General features: G+C 43.3%; 1 long non-coding RNA gene across 1 annotated transcript in view; it reads right to left on the minus strand.

The window, feature by feature from the left end:
* The window catches only part of LOC141253104 (uncharacterized), an 89349-nt gene that overhangs the window by 36459 nt on the left and 26518 nt on the right, over nucleotides 1-26372 (minus strand). The window contains exons 2-3 of the long non-coding RNA XR_012314229.1: nucleotides 25697-25824; nucleotides 12838-12934 (exon numbers count right to left, since the gene is read on the minus strand). This is a non-coding gene — a long non-coding RNA (uncharacterized lncRNA). The remainder of the gene's footprint in view (nucleotides 1-12837; nucleotides 12935-25696; nucleotides 25825-26372) is intronic.

Here is a 26372-nt window from a genome sequence, read left to right on the forward strand (position 1 = left end):
TCCTCAGGCAGATTAGGAGCAACTGACGGAACCCCGCTTTCTCGTGTTCCTCTCTAGACCGTCTTCACGCTGGGTCTTCTCCCTCCTGCCCTGCGCTTCCCCACTCTCAGTCCCGCTCGGGTGCTCTGAAGTCCCTCCTGTCTCACTGGAGTTCCCAGACCTGCTTGACCCTCACAGAGATTAGACTGAGGCTTTAGCAACTGGACTATGAAAGCCAGAAGCCTCCGGTTTTTCCAGCCGAGACTTGGAGTAACACGGCTGGTCCAGGAGCCGGTCCCCTTCTTGCGGCCTCGCTGTACCCCCTGGGATCCCTTTAACAGAATGGAGCCTACTCCTCTGCTCCCCTCCTGGGCCTCTAACACCGGGCCCTACTTGTGGAGCAGAGCACCTAAAGAGACTCTGCTCCCTGACTGACTAACCTACTGTCTGATCTCTCCTCTCACTGACTGACCTGCCACCCTAAGATGGCTTCCCTTTTTATACCTCACTCTATGGTGCTCCCCTAAACTACTTCCTCCACCCACACCCACTACTGGTTCCCCCTACCTTTGGGTTCCCCCCACTCCTCCAGCCAGGGACAGGGCTCAACACTGTGCACATGCATCTTGCCCTTCCAGCCGTCCTGGAGCAGTGTAGTGTTGGATGCAGGTGTTGGGGTTCCGGGCAGCACTCCCTCCTTACCTGAGAAAAGGGAGACACCACACCTCTGGGTGAGGTGCAGTACCTCTGTGGCGACTGAACCCTCAGGGGCGCCACATCCCGACAAGTGCTGGTAGCAGCCGGGGGGTCTCTGTCTTCTGCGTTCCGCGCTCTGCCTCTCCCCATTCATTGGGAAAGCGCTGTGGATGCTGGGTGTGACGCAGGGGGTAACCTCGCCCACAACCCAGCAGCCACCGCGGGGAACCCAGCGCTGAGTCACGCCTCGCTTGTCGTGACGTCAGTGCGGGGTCACTTGATGCCTGTGAGCGCCCACCGATAGCGCCGCTCACAGGCAGAAACAGCAACGTAAGGTATTTACAAAATCCTTAGGGGCCCCGGTGGGATACATTGGGGGGGGTAATATAAAGTACTGGACAACTTTTTTAATTGCAGCCTGACGGTAAATGCTCAGAAACCTCGTCAGGAACCAAGAATTCATCTAGGGCAGGGTGGGTAATGTTCCCGCAGGGCCACAATAGAGATCCCGACTGCTGTGGAGGCTAAACCTATAGAGTGAAATTAATTTTGCTCAATATTAATATTATTATATAAATATTATCTTAATTGCCTAAAGAAGTTGTCCACTACTTTATATGAACCCCCCAATGTATCCCCCCGGGGCCCAGAAGTGTTTTTGTAAATACCTTGCGGTACCTTTTTCTGCCTCTGAGCGGCGCTATCCTTGGCCGCTCAGAGGCATCACGTGATCCGTCACTGATGTCACGTCATGTGAGGCGTGACATCAGTGACGTGCTTCCCACGGTGGACACTGGGTTGTGGGCGGGGTTACCCCCCGCGTCACACCCAGCATCCACCGCGTTTTCTCAGTAAATGAGGAGAGGGAGAGCGCGCGGTGGATGCCGGGTGTGACGCGCGGAGGTAACCCATAGCCTCCGGTGGAACGCGGAAGAGGGACCCCCGGCTGCAGCCTGGACTTGTCGTGACATCAGGAGATGTCAGAGCCGGCTGCAGCCGGGGGTCTCGTGATGCCTGTGATCGGCCAGTGATAGCGCCACTCACAGGCAGAAAAGGCACCACAAGGTATTTAGAGAAACACTTATGGGCCCTGGGGAAATACATTGGGGGATCATATAAAGTAGTGGACAACCCGTTTAATATTGAGCAGAATGAAGTGTGTTGAGCAGCAGCTACTGCTAATAAATGTTACGTTTGGGCTGATTGTATCCTGTAATCTTATCAGTATTAACAATCAAAAACATAGAATTCACTGCTTTTTATAAGGTTTATAACTTAGAATTCTTTGTTAGTGGCTAGTTGGTTAGTACCATGGTCAACAGCTCATACCCCCAAAAGAATAATGCCCCTACAACTCCCCACACAGTATGATGCCCCCACAGCTCCCCACACAGTATGATGCCCCTACAGCTCTCCACACAGTATGATGCCCCTACAGCTCCCCACACAGTATGATGCCCCTACAGCTCTCCACACAGTATGATGCCCCTACAGCTCCCCACACAGTATGATGCCCCTACAGCTCCCCACACAGTATGATGGCCTACAGCTCCCCACACAGTATGATGCCCCTACAGTTATCCACACAGTATGATGCCCCTACAGCTCCCCACATAGTATGATGCCCCTACAGCTCTCCACACAGTATGATGCCCCTACAGCTCCCCACACAGTATGATGCCCCTACAGCTCCCAACACAGTATGATGCCCCTACAGCTTCCTACACAGTATGATGGCCCTAGAGCTCCCCACACAGCATGATGCCCCTACAGCTCCCCACATAGTATGATGCCCCTACAGCTCCCCACATAGTATGCTGCCCTCACAGCTCCCTAAACAGAATTATGCCCACACAGCTCTACACACAGTATGATGCCCCCACAGCTCTACACACAGTATGATGCCCCCCAACTCCCCAAACAATATGATGCCCCTCCAACTCCCCAAACAGTATGATGCCCCCACAGTGCCCCACAAAGTATGATGCTCCCACAGCTCTCCACAAAGCATGATAACCCCATGGCTCCCCACAAAACATGATACCCCCATAGCTCCCCATACAATATGATGCTCCCCACAAAGCATGATATCCCCATAGCTCCCCACACAGTATGATGTCCCAACAGATCCCCACACAGTTTTATGCCCCCATAACTTCCACGCAAAGCATATCCTCATAGCTCCCCACACAGTATGATGCCCCCACAGCTCCCCACACAGTATGATGCCCCGCAGCTCCGCACACAGTATGAAGCCCCGCAGCTCCGCACACAGTATGATGCCGCCACAGAGAATGATGCACCTACATTACCTCCCACACATAAAATATTGCCCCTACTGACCCTCACACTGCATGATGTCCACACAACGCCCCCACAGTATGATGCACCCCACAGCTCCCCTCACATACAGTTTGTTGCCCCCAAATCCTCCAAACAATATGATCTCCCACAACCCTACAAATATTATGATGTAAAAGTTTGGGCACCCCTGGTCAAAATTATTGTTATTGTGAATAGTTAAGCAAGTTGAAGATGAAATGATCTCTAAAAGGGCCAAAGTTAAAGATGACACATTTCCTTTGTATTTTAGGCAAAATAAAATTCTATTTATATTTATATAAATTTATATAGTATTTTTTTTTTCATTTTAAAAACTAGAAAAAGGAAAATGGTCCGTTGCAAAAGTTTGGGCACCCTTGGAGATTTGTGTGCTCATAAACAGCTGCATCTCGCTAAATTAGAATACCATAAAAAAGTTAATTTATTTCAGTTCTTCAATACAAAAAGTGAAGCTCCTATATTATATAGAGTCATTACACACAGAGGGATCTATTATATAGAGTCATTACACACAGAGGGATCTATTATATAGAGTCATTACACACAGAGGGATCTATTATATAGAGTCATTACACACAGAGGGATCTATTATATAGAGTCATTACACACAGAGCGATCTATTATATAGAGTCATTACACACAGAGGGATCTATTATATAGAGTCATTACACAGAGGGATCTATTATATAGAGTCATTACACACAGAGCGATCTATTATATAGAGTCATTACACACAGAGTGATCTATTATATAGAGTCATTACACACAGAGGGATCTATTATATAGAGTCATTACACACAGAGTGATCTATTATATAGAGTCATTACACACAGAGGGATCTATTATATAGAGTCATTACACGCAGAGGGATCTATTATATAGAGTCATTACACACAGAGGGATCTATTATATAGAGTCATTACACACAGAGGGATCTATTATATAGAGTCATTACACACAGAGCGATCTATTATATAGAGTCATTATACACAGAGTGATCTATTATATAGAGTCATTACACACAGAGGGATCTATTATATAGAGTCATTACACGCAGAGTGATCTATTATATAGAGTCATTACACGCAGAGGGATCTATTATATAGAGTCATTACACACAGAGGGATCTATTATATAGAGTCATTACATGCAGAGGGATCTATTATATAGAGTCATTACACACAGAGGGATCTATTATATAGAGTCATTACACACAGAGCGATCTATTATATAGAGTCATTACACACAGAGGGATCTATTATATAGAGTCATTACACAGAGGGATCTATTATATAGAGTCATTACACACAGAGCGATCTATTATATAGAGTCATTACACACAGAGTGATCTATTATATAGAGTCATTACACACAGAGGGATCTATTATATAGAGTCATTACACACAGAGTGATATATTATATAGAGTCATTACACACAGAGGGATCTATTATATAGAGTCATTACACGCAGAGGGATCTATTATATAGAGTCATTACACACAGAGGGATCTATTATATAGAGTCATTACACACAGAGGGATCTATTATATAGAGTCATTACACACAGAGCGATCTATTATATAGAGTCATTATACACAGAGTGATCTATTATATAGAGTCATCACACACAGAGGGATCTATTATATAGAGTCATTACACACAGAGGGATCTATTATATAGAGTCATTATACACAGAGTGATCTATTATATAGAGTCATTACACACAGAGGGATCTATTATATAGAGTCATTACACACAGAGTGATATATTATATAGAGTCATTACACACAGAGGGATCTATTATATAGAGTCATTACACGCAGAGGGATCTATTATATAGAGTCATTACACACAGAGGGATCTATTATATAGAGTCATTACACAGAGGGATCTATTATATAGAGTCATTACACACAGAGCGATCTATTATATAGAGTCATTACACACAGAGTGATCTATTATATAGAGTCATTACACACAGAGGGATCTATTATATAGAGTCATTACACACAGAGTGATATATTATATAGAGTCATTACACACAGAGGGATCTATTATATAGAGTCATTACACGCAGAGGGATCTATTATATAGAGTCATTACACACAGAGGGATCTATTATATAGAGTCATTACACACAGAGGGATCTATTATATAGAGTCATTACACACAGAGCGATCTATTATATAGAGTCATTATACACAGAGTGATCTATTATATAGATCCCTCTGGGTGTAATGACTCTATATAATAGATCCCTCTGTGTGTAATGACTCTATATAATAGATCCCTCTGTGTGTAATGACTCTATATAATAGATCCCTCTGGGTGTAATGACTCTATATAATAGATCCCTCTGTGTGTAATGACTCTATATAATAGATCCCTCTGTGTGTAATGACTCTATATAATAGATCCCTCTGTGTGTAATGACTCTATATAATAGATCCCTCTGTGTGTAATGACTCTATATAATAGATCCCTCTGTGTGTAATGACTCTATATAATAGATCCCTCTGTGTGTAATGACTCTATATAATAGATTCCTCTGTGTGTAATGACTCTATATAATAGATCACTCTGCGTGTAATAACTCTATATAATAGATCCCTCTGCGTGTAATGACTCTATATAATAGATCCCTCTGTGTGTAATGACTCTATATAATAGATCCCTCTGGGTGTAATGACTCTATATAATAGATCCCTCTGGGTGTAATGACTCTATATAATATAGGAGTTTCACTTTTTGTATTGAAGAACTGAAATAAATTAACTTTTTGATGATATTCTAATTTTGTGAGATGCACCTGTAACTTTAACCAACGTTTCAGACCTTAACTGGCCTGTTAAGGTTATGGCTTGTTTACTATCATTGTTAGGAAAGTCCAGGTGATACAATAGCAGCCATGGGTTCTTCTAAGCAGCTGCCTAGCACTCTGAAAATGAAATTGGTGGAGGCCCACAAAGCAGGAGAAGGCTATAAGAAGATAGCAAAGCGTTTTCAAGTTGCCTTTTCCTCAGTTCGAAATGTAATTAAGAAATAGCAGTTAGCAGAAACAATGGAGATCAAGATAGGGTTTGAAAGACCAAGCAAAATTTCAGTGAGAGCTGCTTGTAGGATTACTAGAGAGGCAAAACAGAATCACGCTTGACTGCAAAAGACCTTCAGAAAGATTTAGCAGACTCTGGAGTTATGGTACATTGTTCAGCTGTTCAGAGACACCTGCACTATTATGGCCCTCATGGAAGAGTCATCAGAAGAAAACCTCTCCTGCTTCCTCACCATAAGATTCGGCGTCAGAAGTGCAAAAGAACATCTAAACAAGCCTGATGCATTTTGGAAACAAGTCCTGTGGACCGATGAGGTAAAATATAACTCTTTGCCCACAATGATCAAAGGTATGTATGGAGAAAAAAAAACACAGAATTTCAGGAAAAGAGCATCTCCCCAACCATTAATCATGGGGGTGGATCAATCATGCTTTGGGGTTGTGTTACAGCCAATGGCACGGGGAATATTTCACAGGTAGAAGGAAGAATGGATTCAATGAAATTTCAACAAATTCTTGATGCAAACATAAGACCATCTGTAAAAAAGCTGAAGGTGAAAAGAGGACGGTTCTACAGATGGATGATGATCCTAAACACACGTCAGGATCCACAACAGACGACCTCAAAAGGAGCAAGCTGAAGGTTTTACAATGGCCCCCACAGTCCCCTGATCTGAACATCATTGAAAATTAGCAAAATCTGCTACTAGGTACTAACCATGTAGGGTGCCCAAACTTTTGCCTTTGTGTAAAAAATTACAATATATATGCATGTATACACACATATATATATATATATATATATATATATATATATATATATACAGTACAGACCAAAAGTTTGGACACACCTCATTTAAGGATTTTTCTGTATTTTCATGACTTTTGAAAATTGTACATTCACACTGAAGGCATCAAAACTATGAATTAATACATATGGAATTATATACTTAACAACTGAAACAACTGAAAATATGTCTTATATTCTAGGTTCTTCAAAGTAGCCACCTTTTGCTTTGATGACTGCTTTGCACACTCTTGGCATTCTCTTGATGAGCTTCAAGAGGTAGTCACCGGAAATGGTTTTCACTTCACAGGTGTGCCCTGTCAGGTTTAATAAGTGGGATTTCTTGCCTTATAAATGGGGTTGGGACCATCAGTTGTGTTGTGCAGAAGTCTGGTGGATACACAGCTGATAGTCCTACTGAATAGACTGTTAGAATTTGTATTATGGCAAGAAAAAAGCATCTAAGTAAAGAAAAACAAGTGGCCATCATTACTTTAAGAAATGAAGGTCAGTCAGTGCGAAAAATTGGGAAAACTTTGAAAGTGTCCCCAAGTGCAGTTGCAAAAACCATCAAGCGCTACAAAGAAACTGGCTCACATGAGGACCGCCCCAGGAAAGGAAGACCAAGAGTCACCTCTGCTTCTGAGGATAAGTTTAACTGAGTCACCAGCCTCAGAAATCGCTGGTTAACAGCAGCTCAGATTAGAGACCAGGTCAATGCCACACAGAGTTCTAGCAGCAGACACATCTCTACAACAACTGTTAAGAGGAGACTTTGTGCAGCAGGCCTTCATGGTAAAATAGCTGGTAGGAAACCACTGCTAAGGACAAGCAACAAGCAGAAGAGACTTGTTTGGGCTAAAGAACACAAGGTATGGACATTAGACCAGTGGAAATCTGTGCTTTGGTCTGATGAGTCCAACTTTGAGATCTTTGGCTCCAACCACCGTGTCTTTGTGCGACGCAGAAAAGGTGAACGGATCGACTCTACATGCCTGGTTCCCACCGTGAAGCATGGAGGAGGAGGTGTGATGGTGTGGGGGGGGGCTTTGCTGGTGACATTGTTGGGGATTTATTCAAAATTGAAGGCATACTGAACCAGCATGGCTACCACAGCATCTTGCAGCGGCATGCTATTCCACCCGGTTTGTGTTTAGTTGGACCATCATTTATTTTTCAACAGGACAATGACCCCAAACACATCTCCAGGCTGTGTAAGGGCTATTTGACCAAGAAGGAGAGTGATGGGGGGCTACGCCAGATGACCTGGCCTCCACAGTCACCAGACCTGAACCCAATCGAGATGGTTTGGGGTGAGCTGGACCGCAGAGTGAAGGCAAGAGGGCCAACAAGTGCTAAGCATCTCTGGGAACTCCTTCAAGATTGTTGGAAGACCATTTCCGGTGACTACCTCTTGAAGCTCATCAAGAGAATGCCAAGAGTGTGCAAAGCAGTCATCAAAGCAAAAGGTGGCTACTGTGAAGAACCTAGAATATAAGACATATTTTCAGTTGTTTCACACTTTTTTGTTAAGTATATAATTCCACATGTGTTAGTTCATAGTTTTGATGCCTTCAGTGTGAATGTACAATTTTCATAGTCATGAAAATACAGAAAAATCTTTAAATGAGAAGGTGTGTCCAAACTTTTGGTCTGTACTGTATATATATATATATATATATATATATATATATATATATATATATATATATATATTGCTTAAAATACAAAAGAAATGTGTCATCTTAACTTTAGGACTTTTAGAGATCATTTCGTCTTCAACTTGCTTTACTGTTGACATTAACAGCCATTTCACCAGCTGTGCCCAAACATTTACATGCACTGTAGCTGCCTGAGGAGATAGTTAATAAATTCCTTTCTTTTGTAAATGTTACAATGTTCTTTTTTGCAATGATAAAGTTGTCTCTGGTTGGTGGTTCACACCCTTCTGTACATGGCGAAGCTCTGGTGGAGGGAGTTAAATATGGAAATCTCTCGCACCGTCAGCAGTCTGTCTGTAATGTTAATGGAATAAAGAAGCAGATATTTACATTGGAACAAATTGATATTTGATAGAAGGTAAATGATGTGCTTGCCGGAATATCCAGAGCTGCTCCACAGTCACATCTGCTTCCAATCTGGTAATAATCTCACTGGATTCATTTATATCCTGTTTGACATTCATCTCCACGCAATCTTGGCCCAGGGCCGGGACAAGGGGCAGGCACCTGCCTAGGATGCCAACTCATGCCTACCCGAGGGAGGTGCACTTTAAAAAAAAAATCTTTGAATGTCTGCGGCCACTGGACACCTTCCTCTAGCCGCAGACATTCAGCACAGCGATGGCCGGGGGCAGGAACGGAGGCGAACAATGTCAGTCACTGACACCGCTCACCCTTCTCTATGCCTGCATTCCGGCAGTTGCTCCCTCCCTGTACTCAATTGTATTCACGTATGACAGACACAAATATAATTGCTGTGTGCGCTGCCCGAGACAGGAGCAGAGGAGCTGTCATCAGCCCCCTGCTGCACCGGGATCTCCAGCAAGACTCCGGCCTGCGCAGGGGATGTTGGATGGCGCGATGGAGTGATGTCATTGCGCCGTCCAGCGTCCACTGAAGAGGAGAGGGTATGTACTGATGGGGGGAATAAACGGAGGGGCTGTGCTGATAGGGGGACATTCAATGAGGGGCTGTGCTGATGGGGATAAACTAGGGGTCTTTGCTGATGGAGGGTAATAAACTGAGGGGCTGTGCTGATAGGGGGACATACAATGAGGGGCTGTGCTGATAGGGGGCATACAATGAGGGGCTGTGCTGATGGGGATAAACTAGGGGGCTGTGCTGATGGAGGGTAATAAACTGAGGGGCTGTGCTGATGAGGGATACAATGAGGGGCTGTGCGAATGGGGAGTAATAAACTGAGGGGCTGTGCAGAGGGGGGTAATAAAATGAGGGGCTGTGCGAATGGGGGTAATAAACTGAGGGGCTGCACTGATGGGGGATAAACTGAGGGGCTGTGCTGATGGGGGTAATAAAATGAGGCGTTGTGCTAATGGGGAATAAATTGAGGGGCTGTGCAGACGGGGAAATAAAACGAGGGGCTTTGCAGATGGGGGTAATATAATGAGGGCTGTACAGGGGAACATGAAATGAGAGGCAGTGTGAGGTGTCATGAAATGAGGGGTTGTGCGGGGACCATGAAATGAGGAGCTGTGCGGGGGGCCATGAAATTAGGGGTTGTGCGGGGGCCATGACTTGACGGGCTATGTGGGGGCCATGAAATGAGGGGCTGTGTGGGTGTTCATGAAATGAGAGACTGTGTGGGGGACAGCAAAGTCTATGAGAAGCTGTGGTGACCATACTGTATATCTGTATATGGGGCTGTGGTGGACATCATACTATTTATGGGGGTCTGTGGTGGACATCATGCTATATATGGGGGCATGTTGGTGAAAATACAATATATTAGCGGCTTGTTGTGGATATAATACCGTATGGGCGGCTGTGGTGACCATCATACTTTGTAGGGGGACAATGTGAGGAGTTGTTACAGTTTGAAGATGGCAGTGCGGTGGGCAGTGTAAGGGCATAGTGTGAGGCGGGGCACAGGATGGATATGAAGAGGAGACCGTGAAATGGTGGCACAATATGGAGAGGGATTAGCATGGCGGGGGGACAGTGTGGAGATATAGAAAGTTTAATGGAAAATTAGAGAGGGGTCAGCTATGGTATAGGCCGTGGTTCTTAAGGGCGGATGGTGTGGCGGTTATAGCTGATAATGTTAGACAGTGCGGAGGCCGTATACCATAGGAGGCTTATTTAGGTCATAATATGAACAGATATTTTTATACAAAGGGCATTTTATTAACATTCTTATTTTTAAGGGCACTGTGTGGGGATGTGGTACAAAAGACCGGAGAAGAGGGAGACCTGCAGAGAAGAGCTGTGGATGTGAAAAGTCACCAGGTCATATAGACAAGATGGAGATGGAAAGAAAGAGACGACTCCAGAGAACATGTCATCTATAAGGTAACTGGATGTAAATGTTTATTTGCGATACTGACTGTGTCTCATCAGTTCTGTGGTTACTTTATGGTCCACAGTCTGATGATGTTTGTTAATAGCAACTCCCAGTTTCATCTTACCATTGTTAAGGACATACTAGGAGTTGTAGGTTCATGCAATACAATTGTTTATGGGGCTGACTTGATATTACAATTGATTGCTGTACTAAGCTTGGTACTTGTAATTAAGTACTCTTGGTTCTGGTCATGTATTTATGTACTTATGGTGGTTCTGGTGATGTATTAATTTACTGATGGTGGTTCTGGTAACGTAGTGAAGTACTGATGGTGGGTCTGTTAATGTATTCATGTACTGATGGTGGATCTAGCAATGCATTCAAGTACTGATGGTGGTTCTGGTGACATATTCATGTTTAATGGTGGTTCTGAAAGCATATTTATTTACTGATCATGTTTCTGGTGCCATATTCATATATTATTGATGGCTCTGGTGCTCTAATTATGCACTGATGATGATTTTAACTTTGTATTCATGTACTTATGATGGTTATGGTGATGAATATATCATCAGAATCATCATCACTACATGAATAAATCACCATAACAACCATCAGTACATGAATATGTCACCAGAACCGGAATACATCACCAGAACCACAATCAGTTTTGCCGCATGATGGAAAAAATCATCAGACGTATCTCTATATTTATAATGGGGGTCTGTTTATTTTCCATTAGGGTATCTTCCCAATGCTGGACACCTTAATCGAAATTAAATGGCCATGATTATAGTTACGATTTATTAGTTTCCATAACTATCCTTGGGGATGAATAACGCTATTTTTCCCCCCGTATTGTGTAAATGGTGCGCAAAAAACGATTGATTCGGTTTCTAACATTGAAAGCACTCCTTCAAGTACACCACTCTTTTTTTTTATTTTTTACTTTTGATGACATTTTTTTGTGAAAAAAGTAACAATTCTAGTGGAAGCGGTCATCAGCTACCTGACCCATCAAAGTGGAAGGAGGGAGGTTTGGGGGGGTGTGTGGGGGGTGGTTGAAGGGGGGTCGCCATTGGCTTCATCTGCCTAAGGCGCCAAATAACTTGTCGTGGCCCTGTCCTGGCCTATGTGTTTCTACAGGAAAAGCTTGATGAGAGACAGATAGATAGATAGATAGATAGATAGATACATAGATAGATACATAGATAGATAGATAGATAGATAGATAGATAGATATTACAATGTCTTAGAGGACCCGTTATTTATTATCTTCAGAATTGATGAGCATTGTTGGATGGTATTTTCTGGCCATCAATATCTAAAATTTCCTTGCATCCCCGGACAGATGCACAAAGTTCCAGAAATTTCAAATCATTATGGATAGATTGTGGGATTTCTTTACATAGAAAGCTCTAGCTTTTAGTCTTGTCCATTTACATTACGTTCTTATACTGAAAGCTAAAAGGCGTGTGAGAGTTTGTCTAATGGAGCATAAAAGAACTAATGTATAGTTTGTGTTACAATCCGTGAGACGAGTGATGGAGACAAATATACTCTACTGATCTCCAGCACATTTACTGTAAAGTCTGTAGAGTGAGCGAAGCTCCGGGGAGGCACCAGGAGGAGAACAAGAGGATATTACAGGAGCCCAATTAAGGGCAGACATATGAAGCATCACCTATGGATAATAAATCATGCTGCAACATTCATAATCTCATTATATTATAGCAAGTCACACCTTAGAAGGACTTAGAGCAATGAGAATCCTGATCTTTCCTGATCCTCATTTTTCATTCAAATAAACTGCTATCATATGTTACAGAGATCGTCCAATAGTAATTTTGTTTTTCTGACCACAATGGGACCATTTCTAAATTATAAAAAGATATTGTCGACAACAACTGTAAAAATCAAAAGAGACAAACATGATATTATCCTCTATTCTATTTACCTCGGACACCAGAGATCCAAAGAAAAACGTAGAAGCTGGAAAAACCTTCACATGCTCCTCAGCAGCATCAACAGGGTCAGATCATTAAACTCATCCCCTATAACAATGGGAATGGGAAGAAGGGTAACATTAAAAAGAATTTATTTTCATCAGCAGATATTCTATAATAGTAAAGTATAAAAATCAGATGTCTATGTCTAGGTTTCTATGGCTTAAAGTTACTGTTTAATTAGGCTTCCTCCTAGCAAATCTACTATGTAAATCTAATGGATACAATATACTGTATCTACAAAATTACTATAAATGCTATAATACTATAAATATGCCCTATAAAAAGACTATTAATAATGTACTACTGCCCTCTAAATGCTAGAATCTAACAACTATAATACTGTCCCCTATGTACAAGAATATAACTACTATAATACTGCTCCTATGTCTAAGAATATAACTACTATAATACTGCTCCTATGTACAAGAATATAACTACTATAATACTGCCCCTATGTGCAAGAATATAACTACTATAATACTGCTCCTATGTACAAGAATATAACTACTATAATACTGCTCCCTATGTACAAGAATATAGCTACTATAATACTGCCCCCTATGTACAAGAATATAACTACTATAATACTGCCCCTATGTACAAGAATATATCTACTATAATACTGCCCCTATGTACAAGAATATAACTACTATAATACTGCCCTCTATGTACAAGAATATAACTACTATAATACTGCTCCCTATGTACAAGAATATAACTACTATAATACTGCCCCTATATACAAGAATATAACTACTATAATACTGCCCCTATAAACAAGAATATAACTACTATAATACTGCTCCTATGTACAAGAATATAACTCCTATAATACTGCCCCTATGTACAAGAATATAACTACTATAATACTGCCTCCTATGTACAAGAATATAACTACTATAATACTGCCCCTATGTAGAAGAATATAACTACTATAATACTGCCCCTATGTACAAGAATATAACTACTATAATACTGCTGCTATGTACAAGAATCTAACAACTATAATACTGTCCCCTATGTACAAGAATATAACTACTATAATACTGCTCCTATGTCTAAGAATATAACTACTATAATACTGCTGCTATGTACAAGAATATAACTACTATAATACTGCCCCTATGTGCAAGAATATAACTACTATAATACTGCTCCTATGTACAAGAATATAACTACTATAATACTGCTCCCTATGTACAAGAATATAGCTACTATAATACTGCCCCCTATGTACAAGAATATAACTACTATAATACTGCCCCTATGTACAAGAATATATCTACTATAATACTGCCCCTATGTACAAGAATATAACTACTATAATACTGCCCTCTATGTACAAGAATATAACTACTATAATACTGCTCCCTATGTACAAGAATATAACTACTATAATACTGCCCCTATATACAAGAATATAACTACTATAATACTGCCCCTATATACAAGAATATAACTACTATAATACTGCTCCTATGTACAAGAATATAACTCCTATAATACTGCCCCTATGTACAAGAATATAACTACTATAATACTGCCTCCTATGTACAAGAATATAACTACTATAATACTGCCCCTATGTAGAAGAATATAACTACTATAATACTGCCCCTATGTACAAGAATATAACTACTATAATACTGCTCCTATGTACAAGAATATAACTTCTATAATACTGCTCCCTGTGTACAAGAATATAACTACTACTAGATGGTGGCCCGATTCTAACGCATCGGGTATTCTACAATAGGTATGCGGCCAACCGGGCGCAAACAGCAGAGCGGTGTTTACATTTGGCGCCAAAATCGCTGATTGGTCGAGGCCGGCAACCGCGACCAATCAGCAAAGCGGTGTTAAAATTTGGTGCCTATATCGCAGATTGGTCACGGCCGGCGGTCGCGACTAATCAGCAGAGCGGGGTTTAAATTTGGCGCCAATAATGCTGATTGGTCGCGGCCAGCGAACGCGACCCATCAGCAGAGCGGGGTTTAAATTTGGCGGCAATAATGCTGATTGTTTGCGGCCGGCGGTCACGACCAATCAACAGAGCGGTATTTAAATTTGGCGCCAATAATGGTGATTGGTCACGGCCGCAACCAATCAGCAGAGCGGTGTGTCACCAATAATGCTGGTTATTTGTGACTGGTAACCGCGACCAATGAGCAGAGCGGTGTTTAAATATGGCGCCAATATCGCTGATTGGTCGCGGCCGTCCACCGCGACCAATCAGCGAAGCGGTGTTTAAATTTGGCGCCAATATCGCTGATTGGTCACGGCCGGTGGTTGCGACTAATCAGCAGAGCGAGGTTTAAATTTGGCGCCAATACTGCTGATTGGTCGTGGCCGGCGACCGCGACCAATCAGCAGTGCGTTGTTTAAATTTGGCGCCAAAATTACTGATTGGTCGCCACCGGCCACCGCGACCAATCAGCAGAGCGGGTTTTACATTTGGCGCCAAAATCGCTGATTGGTCGCGACCGCCGGGCGTGACCAATCAGCAGAGCGGGGTTTAAATTTTGCGCCAATACTGCTGATTGTGCGCGGCCGGCGACCGCGACCAATTAGCAGAGCATTGTTTAAATTTGGCGCCAATCTCACTGATTGGTCACGTCTGCCGTCCGCGACCAATCAGCAGAGTGGTTTAAATTTGGCGCCAAGCTCGCTGATTGGTCGCGGCTGGCGTCCGCGACCAATCAGCAGAGCGTTGTTTAAATTTTGCGCCAAAATTGCTGATTGGTCGCGGCTGGCGGTAGCGACCAATCACCAGAGCGGTGTTTCAATTTGCCACCAAAATCGCTGATTGGTCGGGGCCGGCCACCGCGACCAATCAGCAGAGCGGGGTTTAAATTTTCCGCCCATATCGATGATTGGTCGGGGCCAGCGGCCGCAACCAATCAGCGTCATATTAGTGAGGACCGTGGAGCGGCGCTGCCTGTGCGGGTACTTCCGCTATGAGCAGCTGGGAGATGAACGGCTGCTCGCAGCAGAAGCATCCCGACCAGCGGCGCTGCTCCTCGGTCCTCCGTTCACACTTGCCGTCGGGAGATCATAGCACTGTTTAAATTAGGCGCCAATCTCGCTGATTGGTCGCGGTCTGCTGGCGGCCGCAACCAATCAGCAGAGTGTTGTTTAAATATGGCGCCAATCTCGCTGATTGGTCGCGGCTGGCGGCCGCGACCAATCAATAGAGCGTTGTTTAAATTTTGCGCTAATCTCGCTGATTGGTCGCGGTCGGCTGGCAACGGCGACCAATCAGCAGAGCGTTGTTTAAATTTGGCGCCAAGCTCGCTGATTGGTCACGGCTGGCGTCCGCGACCAATCAGCACAGCAGTGTTTAAATGTGGTGGCAATATCGGTGATTGGTCGCGGCCGCTATTTAAATGTGGTGCCCAAATCGGTGATTGGTCGCAGGCAGTGGCCGCAACCAATCAGCAGAGCGGTGTTTAACTTTAGCGCCAAGATCACTGATTGGTCAGCGAATCGTATTGGTGAGGACCGGGGAGCGGAATCGTATTGGTGAGGACCGGGGAGCGCCGCTGCCTGTGCGGATACTTCCGCTGCGAGAAGCCGGGACATGAGCGACTGCTCGCAGCAGAAGTATCCCGACCTGCAGCGCCGCTCCCCGGTCCTTCCTTGACACGCTAGCCGCTGATGTCCCCACAGTATCCGCATGGTGTTACAAAGGTCCGGACATTTGTGTTAAAAATCGCTGCCCGCGACCAATCACCGATCGGTGATTGGTCGTGGCCGATATTTAAATTTGGCGCCCAAATCGGTGATTGGTCGCGGGCAGCGTCCGCGACCAATCAGCACAGTAATGTTTAAGTTTTGCGGCAAGATCATTTTTTTCAGAAATTCCGCGGCGCTGATTGGCCGCAGCCGGACGAATGAGCGACGCGGGATTTCCAGGACAGACAGACAGACAGACAGATAGACAGACAGACAGACAGACAGACGGGATAAGACGATTATATATATAGATAATACTGCTCCTATGTACCAGAATATAACTACTATAATACTGCTCCTATGTACAAGAATATAACTACTATAATACAGCCCCCTATGTACAAGAATATAACTACTATAATACTGCTCCTATGTACAAGAATATAACTTCTATAATACTGCTCCCTGTGTACAAGAATATAACTACTATAATACTGCTCCTATGTGCAAGAATATAACTACTATAATACTGACTCTATGCACAAGAATATAACTACTACTACTACTACTACTACTACTACTACTACTACTACTATTTAGACTCTCTGTAAGGGGTGCACGCGTCTTCTTGCGCAAAGTGGCTTCGGAGAGAAGTGGCAGTTATTTCAGAGGCAGTTAGTCAGGGCAGGAGTCATATAACCAACACTTTGACCACTTACTCTCCTTAAACTATGTTTCTGTTAGCTCTCACTTTTTCCTCTATAGTCCTCCACTTTCTAATAACCCCACAAATCCCTACACCAAGTAAGAAACTCATCATCTCTCCCTCTATCCTCCCCATTCATCTCACCTCCTCCTCCAAATTATTCCTCAACATTCAATCCTGGATCTCCAAACACAGACAGCCACCTCATGCTCTCTCTTGCTCCCACCTGCTAACACTTTCTCTGCTCCTCCTCACTGCTGGAGATATCTCTCCAAATCCTGGTCCTCCTCGCCATATCCCCACAGTTACTTCTACCTCCTATCCACGACCTTCCTCAAACTGTCGCAACCCTTCTAACCTCATACCCATCCAACTAATACCCACCTCCTCAGCTATACTAACAGGAGCTCTATGGAACGCTCGCTCTGTCTGCAACAAACTTTCCTTCATCCACGATCTTTTCATTACAAACAAACTCTCCTTCCTCGCCATCACCGAAACCTGGCTCACCCCCTCTGACACAGCCTCCCCAGCTGCCCTTTCATATGGCGGATTCCACCTTTCCCACACCCCCCGCCCCAATGGCAAACATGGTGGAGGCGTAGGTTTCCTCCTATCAGAACTCTGCGCTTTCACCAAAATCCCACTGCCACCCTCCGTTACACTCCCCTCTTTTGAGGTGCACTGTGTGCGCATCTATTCCCCCTCCAACCTCCAACTAGCCGTCGTTCACCGACCCCCAGGGCAAGCCACCACCTTCTTAGACCATTTCACTACCTGGCTGCTTCACTTCCTTTCCACTGACATCCCCACTATCATAATGGGTGACTTCAACATCCCCATTGACACTCCCCACTCGTCTATCTCTAAGCTCCTATCCCTCACTTCCTCCTTTGGACTCACTCAATGGTCTTCCACACCCACCCACAAAGATGGCCACACACTGGACCTCATCTTCACCCGCCTCTGTTCCCTATCTAACCTCTCTAACTCACCACTCCCTCTCTCTGACCATAACCTCCTCACATTCTCTACCCTCTCCTCTCCGGGTGCACAATCCCCACTCCACAAACTCACACACCCTCGCAGAAATCTCAAACACCTTGACCTACACTCTCTCTCTGAATCCCTCCTTCCTCTCACAGACATAAATTCCTTGCACGATGCAGACGTTGCTGCTGCTTCATATAACACCACAATAGCTGCAGCTCTAGACTCGATCGCCCCTCTCACACACACCACACCTCGCACATTCAACAGGCAACCCTGGCACACTAAACTTACCAAAGAACTGCGCCGGGCCTCCAGGGTTGCGGAGCGGAGATGGAAAAGGTCTCACTCCATCGAGCACTTCATCGCATTCAAGCAATCCCTCACTAATTTCAAGTCCGCACTCACTACAGCAAAACAAACCTACTTCTCATCTCTCATATCCTCCCTATCTCACAACCCTAAACAGCTATTTAACACTTTCAACTCTCTCCTTCGTCCCCCAGCACCTCCTCCCTCTTCTCTCATCTCAGCCGACGACTTTGCCTCATTCTTCAAACAGAAGATTGACACCATCAGACAAAACTTTGGCCTAAAGTCCACACAACCCCTCCTCATATCTACTCAACCCTCCTCCTCCAAACCCCACTTCTCCACCATTACAGAAGGTCAAGTCTCCTCTTTACTCTCCAAATCACACCTCACCACCTGCGAACTTGACCCAATCCCATCCCACCTCATCACTAACCTCACCTCAGTCTTCATCCCAACCCTAACCCACCTCTTCAATCTATCACTAACAACCGGAGTCTTCCCCTCATGTTTCAAACATGCCGCAATCACACCCATCCTCAAAAAGCCCTCCCTTGACCCTTCCTCTCTGACCAGCTACCGCCCCATATCACTCCTCCCCTTTGCCTCAAAACTTCTAGAACAACATGTCCACCTTGAACTGTCCTCCCACCTCTCCTCCTGCTCCCTCTTCGACCGTCTACAATCTGGCTTCCGACCGCATCACTCGACTGAAACTGCCCTGACCAAAGTCACCAACGACCTACTAAATGCCAAATCCAAGCGACACTACTCCATCCTCCTCCTTCTGGACCTGTCATCTGCCTTTGACACAGTGGACCATTCCCTCTTACTCCAGATTCTCTCATCTCTTGGCATCACGGACTTGGCTCTATCTTGGATCTCCTCATACTTAACAGACAGGACATTCAGCGTCTCCCACTCACGCACCACCTCCTCATCTCGCCCCCTATCTGTCGGTGTCCCCCAAGGTTCAGTTCTAGGACCTCTGCTCTTCTCCATCTACACCTTCGGCCTGGGACAGCTCATAGAGTCTCACGGCTTTCAGTATCACCTCTATGCTGACGACACACAGATCTACCTCTCTGGACCCGATATCTCCTCCCTACTAACCAGAATCCCACAATGTCTGTCCGCCATCTCATCCTTCTTCTCCGACAGGTTTCTAAAACTCAACATGGATAAAACAGAGTTCATCATCTTTCCACCCTCTCATTCACATCCCCCATCCGACCTATCCATCAACGTCAATGGCTGTTCACTCTCCCCAGTCCCACAAGCTCGCTGCCTTGGGGTAACCCTGGACTCTGATCTCTCCTTCAAGCCACATATTCAAGCCCTTTCCACCTCCTGCCGACTCCAACTCAAAAACATCTCCCGGATCCGTGCATTCCTCAGCAAAGACTCTGCAAAAACACTAGTGCATGCCCTCATCATATCCCGCCTCGACTACTGCAACCTCCTGCTCCGTGGCATCTCTTCCAACACTCTTGCACCTCTCCAATCTATCCTAAACTCTGCTGCTCGACTAATCCACCTGTCCCCCCGCTATTCCCCGGCCTCTCCTCTCTGTCAATCCCTTCACTGGCTCCCTATTGCCCAGAGAATTCAGTTCAAAACTCTAACCATGGCATACAAAGCCATCCACAACCTGTCTCCCCCATACATCTGTGACCTAGTCTCCCGGTACTTACCTGCACGCAACCTCCGATCCTCACAAGATCTCCTGCTCTACTCCCCTCTTATCTCCTCCTCCCACAATCGTATACAAGATTTCTCCCGTGCTTCCCCCCTACTCTGGAACTCTCTACCCCAACATATCAGACTCTCGCCGACCGTGGAAACCTTCAAAAGGAACCTGAAGACCCACCTCTTCCGACAAGCCTACAACCTGCAGTAAACACCACTGCACGACCAGCTCTACCCTCACCTACTGTATCCTCACCCATCCCTTGTAGACTGTGAGCCCTCGCGGGCAGGGTCCTCGCTCCTCCTGTACCAGTCGCTGACTCGTTTTGTTAAGATTATGTAAATGCTTTTGTTATGTATATCCCTATCACATGTAAAGCACCATGGAATAAATGGCGCTATAATAATAAATAATAATAATAATAACTACTATAATACTGTTCTTATGTACAAGAATATAACTACTATAATACTGCTCCTATGAACAAGAATATAACTACTATAATACTGCTTCTATGTACAAGAATATAACTACTATAATACTGCCCCCTATATACAAGAATATAACTACTATAATACTGCCCCTATGTACAAGAATATAACTACTATAATACTGCTCCCTATGTACAAGAATATAACTACTATAATACTGTTCCTATGTACAAGAATATAACTACTATAATACTGACCCTATGTACAAGAATTTAACTACTATAATACTGTTCCTATGTACAAGAATATAATTACTATAATACTGCTCCTATGTACAAGAATATAACTACAATAATACTGCTTCTATGTACAAGAATATAACTAATATAATACTGCCCCCCTATATACAAGAATATAACTACTATAATACTGCCCCTATGTACAAGAATATAACTACTATAATACTGCTTCTATGTACAAGAATATAACTACTATAATACTGTTCCTATGTACAAGAATATAACTACTATAATACTGTTCCTATGTACAAGAATATAACTACTATAATACTGCTCCTATGTAAAGGAATATAACTACTATAATACTGCTCCTATGTACAAGAATATAACTACTATAATACTGCTTCTATGTACAAGAATATAACTACTATAATACTGCCCCCTATATACAAGAATATAACTGCTATAATACTGCTTCTATGTACAAGAATATAACTACTATAATACTGTTCCTATGTACAAGAATATAACTACTATAATACTGTTCCTATGTACAAGAATATAGCTACTATAATACTGCTCCTATGTACAAGAATATAACTACTATAATACTGCTTTTATGTACAAGAATATAACTACTATAATACTGCTCCTATGTACAAGAATATAACTACTATAATACTGCCCCTATGTACAAGAATATAACTACTATAATACTGCTCCTATGTACAAGAATATAACTACTATAATACTGCACCTATGTACAAGAATATAACAACTATAATACTGCCCCCTATGTACAAGAATATAACTCCTATAATACTGCCCCTATGTATCTCCTCCTCCCACAATCGTATACAAGATTTCTCCCGTGCTTCCCCCCTACTCTGGAACTCTCTACCCCAACATATCAGACTCTCGCCGACCGTGGAAACCTTCAAAAGGAACCTGAAGACCCACCTCTTCCGACAAGCCTACAACCTGCAGTAAACACCACTGCACGACCACCTCTACCCTCACCTACTGTATCCTCACCCATCCCTTGTAGACTGTGAGCCCTCGCGGGCAGGGTCCTCGCTCCTCCTGTACCAGTCGCTGACTCGTTTTGTTAAGATTATGTAAATGCTTTTGTTATGTATATCCCTATCACATGTAAAGCACCATGGAATAAATGGCGCTATAATAATAAATAATAATAATAATAACTACTATAATACTGTTCTTATGTACAAGAATATAACTACTATAATACTGCTCCTATGAACAAGAATATAACTACTATAATACTGCTTCTATGTACAAGAATATAACTACTATAATACTGCCCCCTATATACAAGAATATAACTACTATAATACTGCCCCTATGTACAAGAATATAACTACTATAATACTGCTCCCTATGTACAAGAATATAACTACTATAATACTGTTCCTATGTACAAGAATATAACTACTATAATACTGACCCTATGTACAAGAATATAACTACTATAATACTGTTCCTATGTACAAGAATATAATTACTATAATACTGCTCCTATGTACAAGAATATAACTACAATAATACTGCTTCTATGTACAAGAATATAACTAATATAATACTGCCCCCCTATATACAAGAATATAACTACTATAATACTGCCCCTATGTACAAGAATATAACTACTATAATACTGCTTCTATGTACAAGAATATAACTACTATAATACTGTTCCTATGTACAAGAATATAACTACTATAATACTGTTCCTATGTACAAGAATATAACTACTATAATACTGCTCCTATGTAAAGGAATATAACTACTATAATACTGCTCCTATGTACAAGAATATAACTACTATAATACTGCTTCTATGTACAAGAATATAACTACTATAATACTGCCCCCTATATACAAGAATATAACTGCTATAATACTGCTTCTATGTACAAGAATATAACTACTATAATACTGTTCCTATGTACAAGAATATAACTACTATAATACTGTTCCTATGTACAAGAATATAGCTACTATAATACTGCTCCTAAGTACAAGAATACAACTACTATAATACTGCTCCTATGTACAAGAATATAACTACTATAATACTGCTTTTATGTACAAGAATATAACTACTATAATACTGCTCCTATGTACAAGAATATAACTACTATAATACTGCCCCTATGTACAAGAATATAACTACTATAATACTGCTCCTATGTACAAGAATATAACTACTATAATACTGCACCTATGTACAAGAATATAACAACTATAATACTGCTTCTATGTACAAGAATATAACTACTATAATACTGCCCCCTATATACAAGAATATAACTACTATAATACTGCTCCTATGTACAAGAATATAACTACTATAATACTGCTCCCTATGTACAAGAATATAACTGTAACATCCCTGACGGCGTGCTGGCATGGCTTACCATCTCCCACCATGCAAGACCGCCAACTTACCTATCAGTCCTGGCTGCACACTTTGCTCCATTACTTGCTGTGTGCATGTCTCTTGTCTGATTGCTTAGGGCGGCGGCGCTTTTACTTCCTGATTCTTAAAGTTACAGTGTGCGCAGTCCTAATGCGTCCCCAGCCTATTGCTGTGAGTCACTGGATACTTAACCCCCCTCCACCCAGTAGGAGGGGCCTGAGCAACACTTTCTTTCAGTGTGTTCTGTGCAACTGAGTTGCCAGGTCCTGTCCTGTATCTTGTCTGTTTCCGCCACCCTGGGGGCTGAGTACCCAGGCTCGTTACCTGTATCCGTGACTTCTAGTCTGTTTCCGCCTCCCTGGGGCCTGAGTTCCCAGACTCGTTCCTGTATCTTGTTTCAGGTTCAGTTCCTGTCTGAACTGTGTCCTAGTCCGTTACCTGCTTGTCTCTATGTCCGATCCTTTCCTTTTCCTGCAGTGTCTGAACCAGCACCTAACTCCAACTCGTTGTCTCTGTACTTCTGTTTGTGAGTTTTGTGTCCACTCGCTACTTCATTGCAAGTACCTTGTGTGTATCTGGTTCTGCTTGTCTCGTTTCCCTGCCTCCGTATCTACCTCCTGTGTTCTAGCTATCTTCCTGTGTTTCCCAGTCTGTTCCATTTGAACAGAGCCCTTTCCTGTATGCCTGCACCTGTGGCTCTGCTCCGCTCTGCTTGTCCTCCGCACCTGTGGTTCCGCTCTGCTTGTCCTCAGCACCTGCGGTTCCGCTCTGCTCTGCTCCGCTCGTCCTCCGCACCTGCTGTTCAGATCTGATCTGCTCTGCTTGTCATCGGCGCCTGCGGTTCTGCTCTGCTCTGCTCCGCTTGTCCTCTGCGCCTGCGGTTCTGCTCTGCTTGTCCTCCGCGCCTGTGGTTCTGCTTCTGCTTGTCCTCTGTGCCTGCAGTTCTGCTCTGCTCAGCTTGTCCTCTGCGCCTGCGGTTCTGCTCTGCTCCACTTGTCCTCCCCGCCTGCGGTTCTGCTCTCCTCCGCTTGTCCTCTGCTCGTACGGTTCTGCTCTGCTCCGCTTGTTCTTCGCACCTGCGGTTCTGATCTGCTTGTCCTCCGCACCTGCGGCTCTGCTCTGCTCCACCTGTCCTCCACACCTGCGGCTCTCCTTCCTGTATCCCAGTCTGTACTGGTCCCTATCCAGCCTGCTTTCCTACCAGTATCGGCCTGTCTGCATACCAGCCTAACCTGCCAGTTCCTGCATTCCCTGGTGTGGGTCAACAGCTGTGACCGGGGTCTGACCAGGAGTAGCACCTGGGCCACCTCCCACGTCCCTCCTCGGACCACGGAGTCGATTAAGCCGCCGTGTGTTCGTGGTCAGATCTGGCGAGGCCCCTAGTCACGCCCCTCCAGGCACTCCTCGGTTCGTGGCCCAGTGGGACCACTAACCACACTCACGTCAGTCAGTCCGGGCGTAACAATAACTACTATAATACTGCCCCCTATGTACAAGAATATAACTACTATAATACTGCCCCCTATGTACAACAATATAACTACTATAATACTGCATCCTATGTACAAGAATATAACTACTATAATACTGCCCCTATGTACAAGAATATAACTACTATAATACTGCTCCCTATGTACAAGAATATAACTACTATAATACTGCTCCTATGTATAAGAATATAACTACTATAATACTGCCCCCTATGTACAAGAATATAACTACTATAATACTGCCCCTATGTATAAGAATATAACTACTATAATACTGCCCCTATGTACAAGAATATAACTGCTATTATACTGCTCCTATGTACAAGAATATAACTACAATAATACTGCCCCTATGTCCCATATTTTAGCCAGTGGTAATACATTGTGTATGGAGGAAATTGCTCCTTTTTTCTTAATAAATCAGAAATCCAGAAATTTTAATACGTCTTCATATTATTATTACATATTAGTACTTCTTATACTTTTGTATAATTTGAACGTTGAGGTTGGAGTTTTGGACGTTATTGTTATCATTTATGGGGAGGACGTTATGATGGTGCAGACCTTCTTACTGAGAGTCATGATCTAGAAGTTTCCGTGTAGATCTCTCTATGGCTGCAGCGTCACCTCTGCTCTTTAGAACAATCATAGACTCAGTCGCTAAATGTCATTGAATGGAAATTTTCCTCTTGGGTCATCTGTGTTTTACTTGACATCAAATGATTGTGAAATAAGCAGGATCCTGTTGTCGCCGGCCGCAGCTAATTAGTCGGAATTGTGGTGATGTTTAATAATATTCTCTTACGGGTTCATGAAATAAATGAATATAATTACCTTCCCGCATTTTTCTGTCAGGCGCAGCTCCATTGTGGGATTTCGATTGGATTAGGTTGCAAATAATGGTAGATGCCAGGAGAAAAGTCACAGCTTCGGCGCCTGCCCCTTTAATTGTTTCATGTGAGCTACAAAATATCAGAGAGAGATGAAGGTTACATGTTACAGACTGTGCGGAGCATGACGGACATTGTGTGTCAGATCACAGCCATTAGGGACTTGGAGGGAGGACAAGTACTACATCACCTATCATCAGGCAGAATCTCAAGGAATGTAGTTACACTTTGTAAAGGGATAATCTATAAGTGGAGCAACAAGGGGTCTCCCCACGGGGGTCTGCGACTTATACATCCTGGGCCAGACTAAAAACTGCCTGGACCCTCAGACAGAAGAGACCCCGGCAATAATCAGCCGCTGAAGTGAGAAAAAAGGAAAGAGATTTCTACAGTTATGTAGAGAACAGATTGATAGACTCAGTGAAGTGTTTATGTATGTGTTTATTATCTATCATCTATCTATCATTATCTATTATCTATCATCTATTATCTATCATCTATCTATTATCTATCATCTATCTATTATCTATTATCTATCTATTATCTATCTATCATCTATCTATTATCTATCTATTATCTATCTATCATCTATCTATTATCTATCATCTATCTATCATCTA

This window comes from Phyllobates terribilis, unplaced genomic scaffold, assembly GCF_046119375.1.
Source record: "Phyllobates terribilis strain yellow unplaced genomic scaffold, ASM4611937v1 Scaffold_2__4_contigs__length_985480577, whole genome shotgun sequence".
Taxonomy (NCBI): domain Eukaryota; kingdom Metazoa; phylum Chordata; class Amphibia; order Anura; family Dendrobatidae; genus Phyllobates; species Phyllobates terribilis.